Source organism: Anser brachyrhynchus (genome assembly GCF_964034855.1).
Source record: "Anser brachyrhynchus genome assembly, chromosome: 5".
NCBI classification, from domain to species: Eukaryota; Metazoa; Chordata; class Aves; order Anseriformes; family Anatidae; genus Anser; species Anser brachyrhynchus.
In genome coordinates, this window is record NC_137699.1 from 29252884 (window position 1) to 29266613 (window position 13730).

Consider the following 13730-nt stretch of genomic DNA (forward strand, 5'->3'; position numbering starts at 1 on the left):
TTCCTTGTGGATCTTCAGGATTCCCCTAAGTGGTCTCCTAAACGCAATGGGAAGGGAAGTTATCAGGAGGTTTGAGAAGCAGGCAGATATGACTTTAGGAGACTTTAACACACACTGTCTAAACACAGAGTCATGTCCCCATCTCATCAGGATAAGGGAGACTTGGGATGGGGCAGGAGGAGACCTCTGGAAGCTGTAGAGGATCACTACATGACTAATGAGTCGTTTTCCCCTACACACTTATAAACCCTAATTCTCTTTTGTTTGGAAATGAGAGAAATCTATGCATGCAGGCTGAGCAGTACTGTAAGGTTAGCCTCCTGCTTTAATAAACAATTTCCTCCTTTGCATTGCTGTTAATGATAGCAAGAGATGCAGGGCAGTGGAAAATCGTGACTACAGATAGTGGAGGTGGAAATATTTATATCATGCTGACAAATTCTTCTGTATGCTCTTCATTGCACATGTATTAATCTTTTCCAGTCCAGCTTTAAAACTGCCTGTACCTGGGTTTTCCCCCAATCTCCTTGGGAGAGCTATTTCACAACCTACGAGAGCTCGTTGGTAAGCTGTTATTAGCTACTTTCTGCTTCCGTTTTTCTTCTTTTTTTTCATTTTATCTTCTCTTGTAAGTATTTTGCCTTTTTTTTTGGCTAAACACCTCTCTCCTGATTGGGTTTGTGCCTTACAAATGTTTGTAAACCGTTTCCATATCCCCTCAGAGCCAAGGAAAACATATCCTCGCTGTGAACCGATTCCCCGTGGTTGTGCAACCAGCTATCGCCTTTCTTCTGAGCTCCTGCCAGCGCGTCAGGCCCTCCTGGCCACTGCTGCCAGTGGGCTCCTGTGGAGCAGCTGTGTACGCAGCCCTGGTGCCGGTGCGTTGCCTTTCTCCTTCTCACATCTCCCCTTCTCTAATTTGCTAGCTCCCCTAAGGCTTGCTCAGCACATTTGGACTGTTCCCCCCTCTGCGATAGGGATATTAGCTGGTGATTTTTTTCCTCCTTGCTAACTAGCTTTTGTTTTCCACATTGACTACTGTCTCCATCTGGTTTGCAATTTCTGCTTTCTTTCTCGTGTTGTTTAAACCGTTGCTGGGAGGACCCTGACCTAGCTATTGTGCAGCCACTCCAGCTCTCACCCTACTCTCTCCCATTCAGACTCCTCTTGGTTTTGCACCAGATCACTCCTGCTTCTTCCTTTGGTGACAGCCTTGGGGAGCAGAGTGTAAGAAGTGTAGGGGCAGCTCTTGCACCACTCCCAGAGACAGCAGAGCGTCTGCAGCACAGTCTTCCTCTGTCAGCTGGAAGCTTTACTTACCAGTTCAAGACTTTCATGAGGCACTGAGGCTAAGGTCTTACCAATCCCCATCCCGATGACACATTTGATGCCTTCCCTCTAAACAGTCCCTTGCCACTTGCCTTCACCCTTTCCTTACAGTCCTACAGCCTGCCCACCCGAGTCATTTTGCAGCCCTGCTCTGAGCTAATGCTGAGCATAAAGTCCTGCGAGACTTGTTTGGTAGCCAGGGACTGAAAGTCAACGTGCCAAAATGTTTTTGTGACAACCTGACAACAGGCAAAGTCTTCCTCCGGGAGATTTCAGTCCCATCTCCTTTTATCCTTTCCCATGCTTGGCCTCTTGTTTTCTCACTCCCTGCTTCTGCTTTGCTTGCAGACGTGCCACAAGCTGGCTTTCCTCTCCTCCGCCGGCGGCAGGATGGGTGTTTGCTTTCCTCCTGTTCCACAAACTGCCTGCCCACACGACGCAGGCAAAGCCTCCCTCCTGCCCTGGGTGGCAGGCAATTTTCTGCAGCCCCCCCGCCAGACTGTTGCAAACCAACTGCCCCAAGCAGAGGAATCATCCCAACTGCTCGTAGCCCAGAGGCTCTGCTTCATGCTGTCATCTGTGGCTGGCCCTCAGCCATTTTACTTGTCCCTAGGGAAATGGAGACTCTGGCTGGACAGATGCACAGAACAGGGACATGGAAAAGAGATGGGGCATGGAAAAGAGAGGGGGTAGCTGGAGACAGCGACATATGGTGGGACACTGTGCGGAGCCACTGCCTGCAGCAAAATGTTTGGCAGCCACTGGGGACAGACTTGTATTGCAAATACAGTGTCTTTCCCTGTAATGTAAAGCTGGAGTCTAAGGCTAGCACGTAAGCTGTGCTGATGGTGAGTTGTTAATAGCGTTCATCTTGTTGGGTAATGCTACAATGTGCTGTTTGGTGTCATCTCTGCTCCAGAAAGCGTCTAACTGAGGATCTTACTGGTGCTTTTTGGGGACGCGCCGAGCAGCTGCCTACCTGGCTTTGTGCAGGTTTGGCACACCTGCAGTCATCTTTGTATTTGGGTACAACCTATGCAGCTACCTGGGCTGCGTGAAAAAATATGGTAGGCTGGCAGACAGAATTTTGAAAATGAAGGAAAAGTCTTTGTCACTGCATATTTCCATGGAAACAAGTATAGATGTGGGAGTAGGTTTTATTTGCTTTTGGGGATATTCCACTGCCAGGGGCTATTTTTGGAGAAATTAGAATACTGGCGTGTTTTGGACCAAACCAAATTGGAGATGATGATGCTGACCCTCGTGCATCCAGTTCTCCTGGTCAGGCTCAGCTTGCTATGGAGAGCTCACAGTCATGAGGGTGTTATGGTGTGCCTGCACACAGTGAATCACGGAGGATAGATTTTCCCCAAGGTCACAGAGCAGACTGAAGATGCGGCAAACAAATAGATGAATCACTCAGAAATGAGTGTGAGGATGTCTAAAGGACTGTGTTATGCGAGAGGTCAGAGTGCACCACTGGAGTCCCTACGGAAATTCTGTGGTTTGCTTTTTTCATTAGAGAAAAGGCAAACTTTTCTGCTGAGTTTTATTAATTTTAATGTTCACCAAAATCCAGTTTGGACAGACCTCACTGTACCATGTGCAGAAATATCCGTACTGTAGGCAGGGCTGTAGTGTGGCACTTAGTTTTGGGCAGGGAATGCCTTTGTGGTGGTGGTGTTCAGCACCTAGTGCAAGGGGTTTCTGATCCCTGATTGGGGTCCTACCACTATTGTAACCCCGTTACTGCTAAGATTAGTGGCAAGCATTGACTCCAAACTGTCTCTAATAAGCATGAGCTATTGAGTATAAAATCAACAGGAATAATGCACGTTAACTCCGGTTACATTTTCAAGCTGAAGCTGAAATGCAATTACATTCCATTCATTTAATTGAAAACTGTTGTTTTTGAGCAAATGATCAGTCTTCCACGCTGTTTCAGTTTCTAAGCTGTGCTATTTATTCTAGCACAGCCTGGAAATCACAACGTGAAACTATTGAAGAACAGTGAAATATGACATTGCTGGTGACATTCTTCAGGGGGAGCAAAATGCTAAGTGTAATCAAGGAGAATAAACTGTTAGATTAAGACTGGAGATTTTAAATTGTTTTACTTTTAATTAATCTCAGGTGTTTATTAGCCCAATAGTAAAAGATTCTTTCTCTCCTTCCTGTATGATATCTACCTTGACCATGGCACGGATTTTATCGATTAGGTATATTTCTCTCATATCTCCAGGGCAACTGCAAATATATTCCTTCCCTCCTTCCTCCCCTTACAGAAGCCACCACCAAAACATAATTTTCCATGGTATAGTATTTAATGTCCCGGTCTAAATATGAGCTAATCATGCATTCCTAGATTAGTCTTGCCTAACGGTGCATTGCCAAGGAGCTCGGAGGCAGCAGGAGGAGATTTGCCACTTGCTGCTGCTCTCATCCGGGAGTGAAGGGCAGCAGAGTCAGGAGTTGGGAGCTGGCCCCTTCCTCACTTGGTTAGGTGTATAGCCACGCATACAGAGTGTACCGGGGTCACACTCAGCCTGCGTGGATGTAAATTATGGCCTGAGGAGAAAGGCAAAGAAGTGTTAAGCCTGTGATGCCTGCCTGCAGAAGTCAGGAGAAAAGAAAGAAAAATATCACACTCACAGGGGCAGAGTGATCACACATAGGCAGTCATATCACACGCCCAGAGATGCAGTCGCCCAGGGCAAAGCTGCCCCTGCTGATAAAACACTGGTTAACGAGAACCGGAGCTACCAAGTCTTCCTTGACTACAGCCAAAATAGCACTGAGGGGTAAACTCCACCAGCAGTACTTCTGGTTAATTACAGACTAATGTCCTGCCACCCGAGTCCCACGTCACCAAAACCTCCTGGGGAAAGGAAACCATTCCACCTGAAAAGTGAGAGACTGCAATGGCATACAGTGCCAAATAGATTTTTCTTTACTATTGGACTGGTACCTGGGAATAAAGCCAGCTGGAAGACCTCTGGAAGGAAATCTTCTTAACCCTGACCATGCTTGCAATCAGTTTTTATGCCAGATTTAGTCTCAGGAAATATGAGAATCAGTGGACGGTTGTTTTAACATACAGCTCTGCAGCTTAAAAAGTGCTGAGTTTTTATCGAAAGAAAATGAAGGTTTACCGCTTCCTTGAGGTATATAGAGTCACTATATGTAGCCAAATGGTGCAAGGTCATGTGGAAAGGACAGATGAGAATCCAAGAAGTTAACAAATGTCCCATAACAAAAATCTACTCTGTAACAGAAAAATATTTACAACTATACTTCATTTTGAAGAAGAATAAATCAACAGATGCTGACTTTTTAATTATGGTTTTTTGATAAAAGGAGAACCTGTGAGTAAACTGGGTGCTTTTCACAGGAGAACCTGAATGCATAGTTCTCATTGTAAAGAAGGAAGGGTTTAGGGTGATGGGTAGTAGACAGGGACAGATTCAGTCCTTTGCTTTGTCACTTTGCCTAAATAAACGCTATGACTGAATATCTTTGGGGATCTGGGCCTCCCTCTTCCATCTTTAAGTAGGAATAATAGCACCTTCCCTAAGAGGTGCATAGCCAAAGTGATAGTGAAGTCGTCTGTTACATATATTAGATACATTTGGCAGTGGGATCTCAAATGGTTGGAAGGTAATTTAAATTAATCACAGGACTTTACACTGAAGGGGATCTTGTCCTTCACCTTCTTTGAAACAGGGTCCTACAGACAAGCAGAAGGGGTTCTAGCACACAGGCAATGATAGAACTACAAAAATTAGCCTCTCTTGCTGGAAATACCAGTGCTATTGAATGAATAGTAGAGGGGGTAGAAGGGATATATTCCAAGAAGAGTTTCATAGTATTGGTATTTCACCTACATGTGTATCTAGGCCAGATTCTGCAGTTTCTCTGCTTACACCAAGTTTCAGTGGACTCACTTTTTGTTACACCATTTTTTCCTCTAACTCACATGTTTTTTAGTGCATTGTGGGGATGGGATTCATGAGATGGTGCCAAATGAGCTGGTAAAGGCCCATGAACACCGTGTGTTATTCTGGCATTAGGAAATCCTGCAATCAAACTCCGATGTCGAGAAAAATTAAATGAAGTTTGAGATGGTGGAGGTAGGTAGGATGATCAGAGAACCAATAGGCTAGCCTTAGGAAAGTGTCCTGTTAGTGTCCTAACAGAGATCTTTGAAACAAGACCTCTAAAAACGAAATCTGAGGCAGGATGTGGTAGATCTTTAAAAATCCACAGGGGAACAGACAACTTGTTCATGCAGTGCCTTTAATGCATCCCGCATTTTGCCGTGCTAACCCAGAGGCATGTCACAGCCACCCTCAGAAATGCAGGCTCTGAAGAAGCTGCTGCCCTGAAAGCTGGCGTGGTTTGGTTGTTGACTTCAATGCGAACAAGACCTACAGGAAACTCCCTTTTCCTTGCTCTGAACATTTAGCCCTTAAGTGAAGTGGAATTAATACCATTGTGCTGAGTGGCTTGAATCTAGCACAACTGGAGCAGAAGTCAATTTGCTGTATTTGAAAGAAAATTAATTAAGGCCTCGTTTGTTTCCCTCAGAGAAAAAAGCTCTGGGTAGTTTCCAGGAGAGGATTTTCTTCCAGGCTCCTTCGGTTCAGGCCTCTCCGTACATGACAAGCGTTGCATGGCTCCAAGCCCCACGTCCCTAGGGGCTCTGGGGCTGCGAGCTGGGCCTTGCTGCAGCACCCTCCTGGATGTGAGCTTCTCTCTTTTGCATCCTTTCTGAACAGCTGGAGTGCCTGCCCTGAGTATTAAGAAACAAGCGGTGCCCTGCTGAACATGAAGAGCGTCTGCAGGCTCCATCATGGGATCCAGGCCGTGCTCCCCCTTCCCGGGGCTGGGCTGGGGCTGCCAGCGGGACCGTGACCGCTGGCCCGGGCATGAGTTCCTGCTTCAATCGCTGTGACCTTCCCGTGGTGTCGGCTGCCCACGGGCTTCATGTGCTCAGCTAGTGAAAGTGGAGCGCTTTGGGAAAAGTGCCCTCCTGTGCTCCACGTGGTGCAGCTGAGAGCCCTGGGCGCTCATCGGCCGCCTGGCTGCCTGGCACTGTGCCGCCTCGGCTGGTACTGAGCCGTGGTGTGAGGGGGCTGCCGGGGGACATGGGCCTTCCCCAAGGCCAGGGGCAGGTGCTTCCTGTTGAATTCCTCTGGAGCATCAGCTGCTGGCTGAAAAAATGCCTTTACCGTGGTCAGACACTGGAACAGGCATCTTGGTGAGCTGGCTGATGCCCCGTGCCCGTCAGTGGCCAAGAGGTGTTTGGACAATGCCCTCAGTAATGTGCTTTAACTTCGGGGTAGCCCTGAGGTGATCAAGCACCTGGACTCAATGATCTTTGAAGGTCCCTTCCAAGTGAACTTCTCTGTTCTATTCTCAGCGATCTTCCTTAGTGAAATTGGCATTGTCCTTCAATGCAGCCACTGTTTACATTGCTCGCCCTACAGCAGCGCCTGTGGATTTCCGAGCACTCTGCACCTGGCTGTAATGTAATGTAATTTTGAAGGTCCCTTCCAACCAAACTATTCTATTGTTATCCTATCCTATCCTATTTCTACTCTACTCTACTCTTGTAGTCCATTCTATTCCATTCCATTCTGTTCTAATTCTATTCTATTCTATTCTATTCTATTCTATTCTATTCTTTTCTACTTCTATTTCTATATCTATTTCTATTTCTATATCTATTTCTATTTCTATTTCTATTTCTATTTCTATTTCTATTTCTATTTCTATTTCTATTTCTATTCTACGTTCCACTCCACTCCGACGCTGGGAACGGCACAGCGACCTACACGGCTGGGTGTGCCAACGCAGCGAGGCAACTCCTGCTCTAAAAGACCTTCGTTTATGAAGAAAACACAAACACAAACACAAAAAAACTCCCCGGGGGGCTCCTTTAAGTCCTCCCCCCCCCCCCCCCCTCCCGCCGCGCGTCAGGCCCCGCCCCGCGCGCCGCCGGCCGGCGGCGCGCGGGGCGGGGCCTGGCGCGCGGCGGCGCGCGGCGGCGGCGGGGCGGGGCCTGGCGGCGGCGGCGTCGTGGTCGCGGGTCGGGTTCGGTCCGGTCCGGTCGGCGCGGCCGCCCTGCTCCAGCCCCAGCCCCAGCCCCAGCCCCGCGGCCTCCGCCGGGGCCCCGCCGCCCCTCGGCAGCGCCCCGGTGAGCGGGGCCGGGAGCGGGAGCCGTGGCCGTGCTTCCTTCCCTCCTTCCCTCCGAGGCGGGAGCTGCCTGCCGCCGGGGTAAGAGGTGGGGACGCGCGGCTCGGTTTAATCACGGAGGTTTGCCTCGGGGGGACCGGGCGCGGAGGGTCTCGCGGCGCCCTGCGGGCGGTTACGTAACCGCCGGGCTGTCACCGGTCGGGAGAGCGGCGGCGGGGGGGAAAAGTTTTTGCACGGGCGGCGGCCGCCTCGTTCGTTCGGCGTGCGCTCGGCGCCTGGGTCTCCCCCAGAGCCTGTGCCCTCCGCCGGTGCGCGCCTCCTCCTCCTCCCCTCCCGGGCTGCGCCGCAGGCGGCGGGCACCGGCTCCGTCCTGCGTCAGGGGAGGACGGTGCCTCCCCTTCGGCGGCCGCTTTTGCGCTTCTCTTTTGTTCCTCCCCGTTCCCTTTCCTCTCCCCCCCCCCCGACCCCGAGCAGAAGCCGAAGCGATCTGGCGGCAGACCCCGGAGGTGGCGGGGAGAGGGGGCTCTCCCCGGCGTGCGCCTCTGGGTAGGGCTCGCCCGGCTCCATCCGAGGCACGCTGAGCGCCGGGGCTGCAGGCACCGCCGCTTTTGGCCCCCCCACCTCCTCCCCAGGTGTCTTATCGGAAGCCTCTTTGCGTGTCCGGCCCCTCCGTGCCACGCTGCGTTTGCCCCCGTTGCTGCGCGGGGACGATGAATTCTTGCCGGCGTTGCGGTCGGGCGGCCGGTTGTGGCACTGGCAGTCCTGCAGGTCCCGCTCCGGGCTTTTTTATGACTTGCGTGCTGCTGCTGGTGAGGGTTTTGTGAGCAAAGCTTCGAGAAGAAAATAAACTTCCTTCGTGTTGGGAGACTCGTCTGCCCTATGCAGTCCGCTTGCCCGGTTACATAAACGAGCGTTTTACGGACCGGTAGAGAAGGGAGCGCTGCCTGGAAGGAGGAAGGTATGTTTCTTTAAGGGGGAGCTGGAATGAAGGAAATGTGCCTGGAAGACCTGTAACGTAATCCGGCTGCCTTTTTCTGGCTGGCTTTTAAAGCCGAAGGTGGCTGTCATCGCTTCATGGCATTGCACCTCCTCGTAGAGCAAAGTAGCACATGGCAGCGAAGCCACGACCTCATCCTGGAGCGGTCCCTGTAAAAACCCGGTTGCCCTCGTGCTGCTGCTTTCAAAGGTTTTAGCATATGCAGATGCTTCAAAGCCTGGGAAAGTAATGACCTGTAAGCTGAAATTTCCCAGCTGCCTTACGGGTAGCCGGGGCTTTGGTTCTGCCACCTTCTCGCTGCTGTCATGCAAATCGGCCACCTGTGGTCTTTGGGGAGGGCCCGGTGTCCTTGAGCTGCTCACCTCGCTGCCTCTGCCGAAACAGCTCCCAGGCAGCTACCAGCAGCGTGCATTTAGCGCGGCGCGTGAAGGTGGGCTGACATGGCTGCTGGGGCTCGCAGGAGCTGCTGGGGGAACCGGCAAGCAGTGGGTACCGAAGTCACTGGAGGTTTGTCCTGCCTGCAGTGTAGTGGTTTTGACGGGATTAGTTCCGTCCTCTGATCACGCCTGCTTCCAACTGCTTTATTCCTGCCCGGAAAATTGCTTTGGCTCTCAGTAAGAGCTATCTGTAGTGGTCTTAACCTCAGCTGCTTAGCTGTGCAGCTCCTTAGCTGCTTGGGTTTCTGTCTGCGGCTGTTCCCCTTGCATCACTTCTCCTTTTTATCACCGTATTTGCTCACACCACACCTACCGGCTGCCCCGCCACCCAGATGCGTCTCTTGTTCTGCTTTTGTGAGAAAACAGATGTAAGCTGCTGGCCCCCGTCAGCGCAGGGAGGTTTCACACAGCACCCGGAGTCTGTGTCGGGCCACCGCTGTCTTTTTTATTTTTCCTCCTTTCTTCCTTTGTATTTGTTCTCGCTAATCTGAGACCTTCCCAGAGCAGCCTGCAAGGATCTGCGTGAAAGGTCAGTTTCTCGCAAGTCTCCTTCCTCCAGCGTTTTCCAGCCTGCTTCCTGCTGATCTCTCTGCCTGCTACGGGGGCTCCCCGTGGCCGCTGAGCCCCGGTGGGCTGCAGCACCAGCTGATCCCAGCTCATCGGGCTTCTACAGGCTGCCCTCCTGAAAGATTTGGGGGCAGGGGGCAGCAGGGGTGGATTTCTGCTTTAGGAGCACGTCAGTAGAGACATGCGGGTGTTTCCTAGAGCAGGAAAGGGGAAGACTTAATGCATGTGTAGCAAAGATGTTTGCCCGTAGTGTGGTATCAGTCGCAGTGGATTTCTCTTGCCAGAAATACAGTAGTCTCTAATTACGTTTATCCAACCATCGTGACAAGTGTCAGGTCTCTCGAAATGCCATCGTACGCATTTAATCTGTTTTGAAGCTGTTATGGGTGCAAATGGAATTACTCCAGGTGCAGTGATTTAACCCCCAGTATAGGGGTGGTAGCTGGGGACAGGTAGGTGACTTCAGCGAAGCGCTCTCTGTCTTTCAGTCCTTCTGTGTAATTCACCAGGCTTTGCCTGACGGTATTTTCCTTGACTCTGCTAGCAGGCTTCCTTGCTGAGCAGAGTTGCAAAAGGTGATCGTAAGCTTAACCAGTGGAGACACTTGTTGTAAATTTCAGGAATTGAGCTTCTGTGTGTAGCAAGAAATATTTGCACCAGCGTTTGTGTGCTGTTTGCTTTGGTACCAGCAGTGGAAACTGGTGCTCTCGCAGGAAGTGTAGTGTTTTTTTCACTCTGTGCTGCAGGCTGCAAGCAGGCTGCTTTCAGACAGAGCCGAGTGATGCTAATAAAGAGAATTTTTCTTGTGGTAATGCCTGAAGCATTCTTTGGGAACGTGTAGCTTCCAGGCTGACCCGTGCATTTTTTTTTTCCTTTGAAGGCTCCCAAAGACCAGTGACAGCCTGGCCTGTTGTTTGCTTCCTCATACACTTGTTTCAAACCGATGGTATTTGCGATAATTCAAGACAGTTTAATAAGGAGGATCATGCTATAGAAGAGCTGCAGGATCAGAAGTTGGAGGTATAAAACTCCTACCTCTTGCCCTTGGCTTCCGCTGCCCCCTTCCCCCAGCTTCTGGCTTTCTCTGCTGAAGCTCTGAACAATGGGCAGGCTCTGAAAGTGGAGCACGCACTGAGAACCTTCTCCTCAGCAAAAAGGATCAATGTGTCTCGTGTCACTCTGGTGATTCCCCAAGGGAAACGGCGAGCCTGGCAGCCAGCCCACCCAGCCGTAAATTCCCTTCCCTGTTGCAGGCGAGCAGTAAGTGGAAGGGGATGTTCGTCCCCGCCGCAGCCGTAACCTGCTAGGCAAGGTGAAATCCAGCCTCTGGAGGTGGTAGGAGCAGGGTAAAGGGGAGCTGCCTTCTGGAAGCCTTTGGGGGAAACACTGCATCGTATTTATGCTGTGAACTAGAACGGCTTTTGGTCCAGTAATGTAAACTCACTTGCTCTGTGAGTGACTTTTGCTCGTAGATGCTTGAACTTGCTAGGCTGAAGCGTGCTCCATTTTAACCTCCTGCTCAGAAGTGAAGTGGGTTTAATACCATCTCTGTCCTTAGCTTACACTTCTTCAAAATGGTTCTGGATTTTTTTTAAAACTTTAAAACTGTTTACGTTTTCCCTCAACTCATTTTCCCGTTGGTTTGTAGTTAAACGTTTCTGTGGTTTGCTGCTGCTCCTGGTTGTCTCTTGCATTGGTTTAATGGGGCTTTGTAATAAAGTGAGCGGGAATTGAAGCAGTCTCTGATCAAACCCAAGTTTGAGTCTTGCTTAGGGATGAAGATAGGTGAACAAAGAAAATTGCTTTGGAATATTGGATCGCTCTGCAGGACCGTAAGGGAACGTATATTTTAAGAGGGAAATCCTGTTGATATTTTGGTCTTTTAAAAAAATCTGATTTCTGTAAGTGAGCTTGAGATCTCGAGTGATGTTCTTATGCTGTAAAAAAAACAACACAGACCTTTCAATAGATGATTTGAACCTTGTCTCATTTTCAACAGTAGCTGTTAAGGTAGCTTTCTTTGAAAGGACCTGTAACTTGTATGTATAGTTCTAAATTAATTAAATGCTTGAATGTCCTTAATCCTTTTAAAATGTTCATGATTTTTTTCTTCGTAAATAACTTCTGGAAAGCTCTCAAGGAATAGATACTGAAGCACCCTGCCCTGATACAGTCACATCAAAACCCCTTTAAGTGAGGAGAGAGGGGAAAAAAAAAAAATGTAAAGTGGGTATGTGTTGCTCTCTAATGATCCCAGATGTGAAAGAAAATTGATGTGCAGTGAAGAAGACTTAACAGTAATTTATCCTGTGCTGCGTGTGGGTACATCATACTTGAAAGCTGAGGCAGAAACTGCTGCAAAAATAGCCTGTACAGGTTTTCCCTCAGTGTCGGTACGTGGCCTGAGGAGAACCCCTTCTGTACCGCGACGCTGGCCTGCGAGGGCGACTGACGTCTCTGCTTAAAAAAGAGAAGTGCAGAAAGTCCAGAGCATCACTCTGAGGGTATAAAACCTTCACTCCGGGGGTGTGAAACCTTCACTTGCCCACCTGCTGCTGCATGTGCCACTGATGGCCCGGTGGCTGCACGTGGGGGGACCACGCTTTGAACCCAGCTCCTCTCCAAGGGCCCCTCGCTCCTTTTGAAAGTGTAGAAGGGGCATCCTGCTTGCTTCAGGAGGTGAAGGCTCCTGCTTTTCCCGTAATTAAAATATAACGGTATGTCCTTATAAAACTACAGCGTCATTGCAAAAAGCTGTGTGATCCTGAAATGCTGCAAGCTGCTTCTGGGATGTGCAGTAAAAATATGCTGGAAATTTGAGAGCAAAGGCTGTAAAACCGTACAACTCTACTAATAGAGATCTGTTCTTCTTCGTGGGTATGGGGAGCTGGGCTGTGTGATCAGGGGTTGTGTGTTTTGGTAAGCTTATGGTAACTTGAGTGAGAGACACAAAGAGGAGCTCGCTAGGCTTGCTTTTAATTTCATTAGCTGTGGGACCAGCTCCAGTCAGCTTCTGGTTTGCTGCAGGACTTGCATGCTTCTGAAACTCACTAAGCTGACATTTAAATAATGTCACGTTTCATTAAATAACGGGACGTTTAACAAACAAGATCTTTAAGCAGACGAGGCAGAAATTGCTTCTTCCAGCTGCAGAGCTTTTACTTTCGCTTTTGGACACTCAGCTTGCCCAGGTCACCCTCAGATGCTGCGCTTTCCAAAGCAGAGAAAGTTTCCTGGTCACCTTATTCATAACCACCTTTTCTTTTCACCTCTTTGAAATGTTAGTATTAATCCTAAAATAAAAGGGTGGGGGGATAAGACACTGTAAGTTACGCCTGTGTTTTTCTGGTTCCACAGAAGTAAATATCCTTTCTTCTGCGCTTGTTTGAGAAGTACGTGCGATTTGTGGTCACTCCTTTTTTTCATTTGTAGAAGTGTGTGTGTGTATCTGGTAGCTGGACTTGACGCAATTCTAGTTTATGTATTTTGGGTAACCTTTCTCAGAAGTTTCAGTCCCATCAAAAAAAATTCATGAAGCTTGGATACTGCTGAAAAACTTCTTTCAGTAACTCTCTGCTGTGATCCATTCCCCTCCTGAGGTTTTTAAATGGGTTGTGTGAGGGTGGTGTTGAACGTGCTTTGTGTGTAACTTCTGCCGTAAATCTCAAACCCAGGTAAGAATTTTGTGGGTAATGCCTGAATCAAGCATATCTGCTTGCCTGTGTCCTAAAAACATAATAGAACTGCTTCTACCCACAGCTTTGTGACTCTTTTATGTGCCAGGGCCCTTCTTATCCCTGATATATATATTCATAGCTGATACTTACTTTTTTGTGCATTCCTAGGTGTGCGAATCAACCTATCATCACGGAATCATCGCTTTTATCATACTGACTTGACAACTGTTGGATGCCAGCTTGTGTCAACACCAGGTAAGATGAAAGTTAATGTGCTTACTTTTTTTTCCCCCCTTTGCTTTTTAAACTTTTGTCCAAATGCAGGTGACTTTTCCCTAGAGTAAAGTCACGCTGTGCTGCCTTCCATATTCTTCTACTGTGACGAGACATCCACGTGCTGCTAGCGTTAGTTCCTGTTTCGAAATCTAGTGTTCTGAAATGCCTTATTAGGAACTGACTCCTTTATAGCCTAGCCATGCCTCAGACTTTTTCCTGATACCTCTGTAACCTGTTTTTTATGCTGTT

The 13730-nt window shown here is 49.0% G+C and overlaps 1 protein-coding gene across 8 annotated transcripts in view; it reads left to right on the top strand.

Annotated features, from left to right (window-relative positions):
- Window positions 1-7321: 7321 nt before the first annotated feature.
- SUSD6 (sushi domain containing 6) overlaps window positions 7322-13730 on the top strand; it is an 81759-nt gene continuing 75350 nt past the window's right edge. The window contains exons 1-3 of one of the 8 annotated variants that reach the window (XM_080595449.1): window positions 7639-9490; window positions 10409-10548; window positions 13374-13460. The gene's annotated coding sequence lies outside the window, so the exon portion shown is untranslated. Of the gene's footprint in view, window positions 7616-7638; window positions 9491-10408; window positions 10549-13373; window positions 13461-13730 lie in introns of those variants that run through there. The other 7 variants (XM_080595444.1, XM_080595448.1, XM_080595446.1 and 4 more) reach the window with 7 other exon arrangements.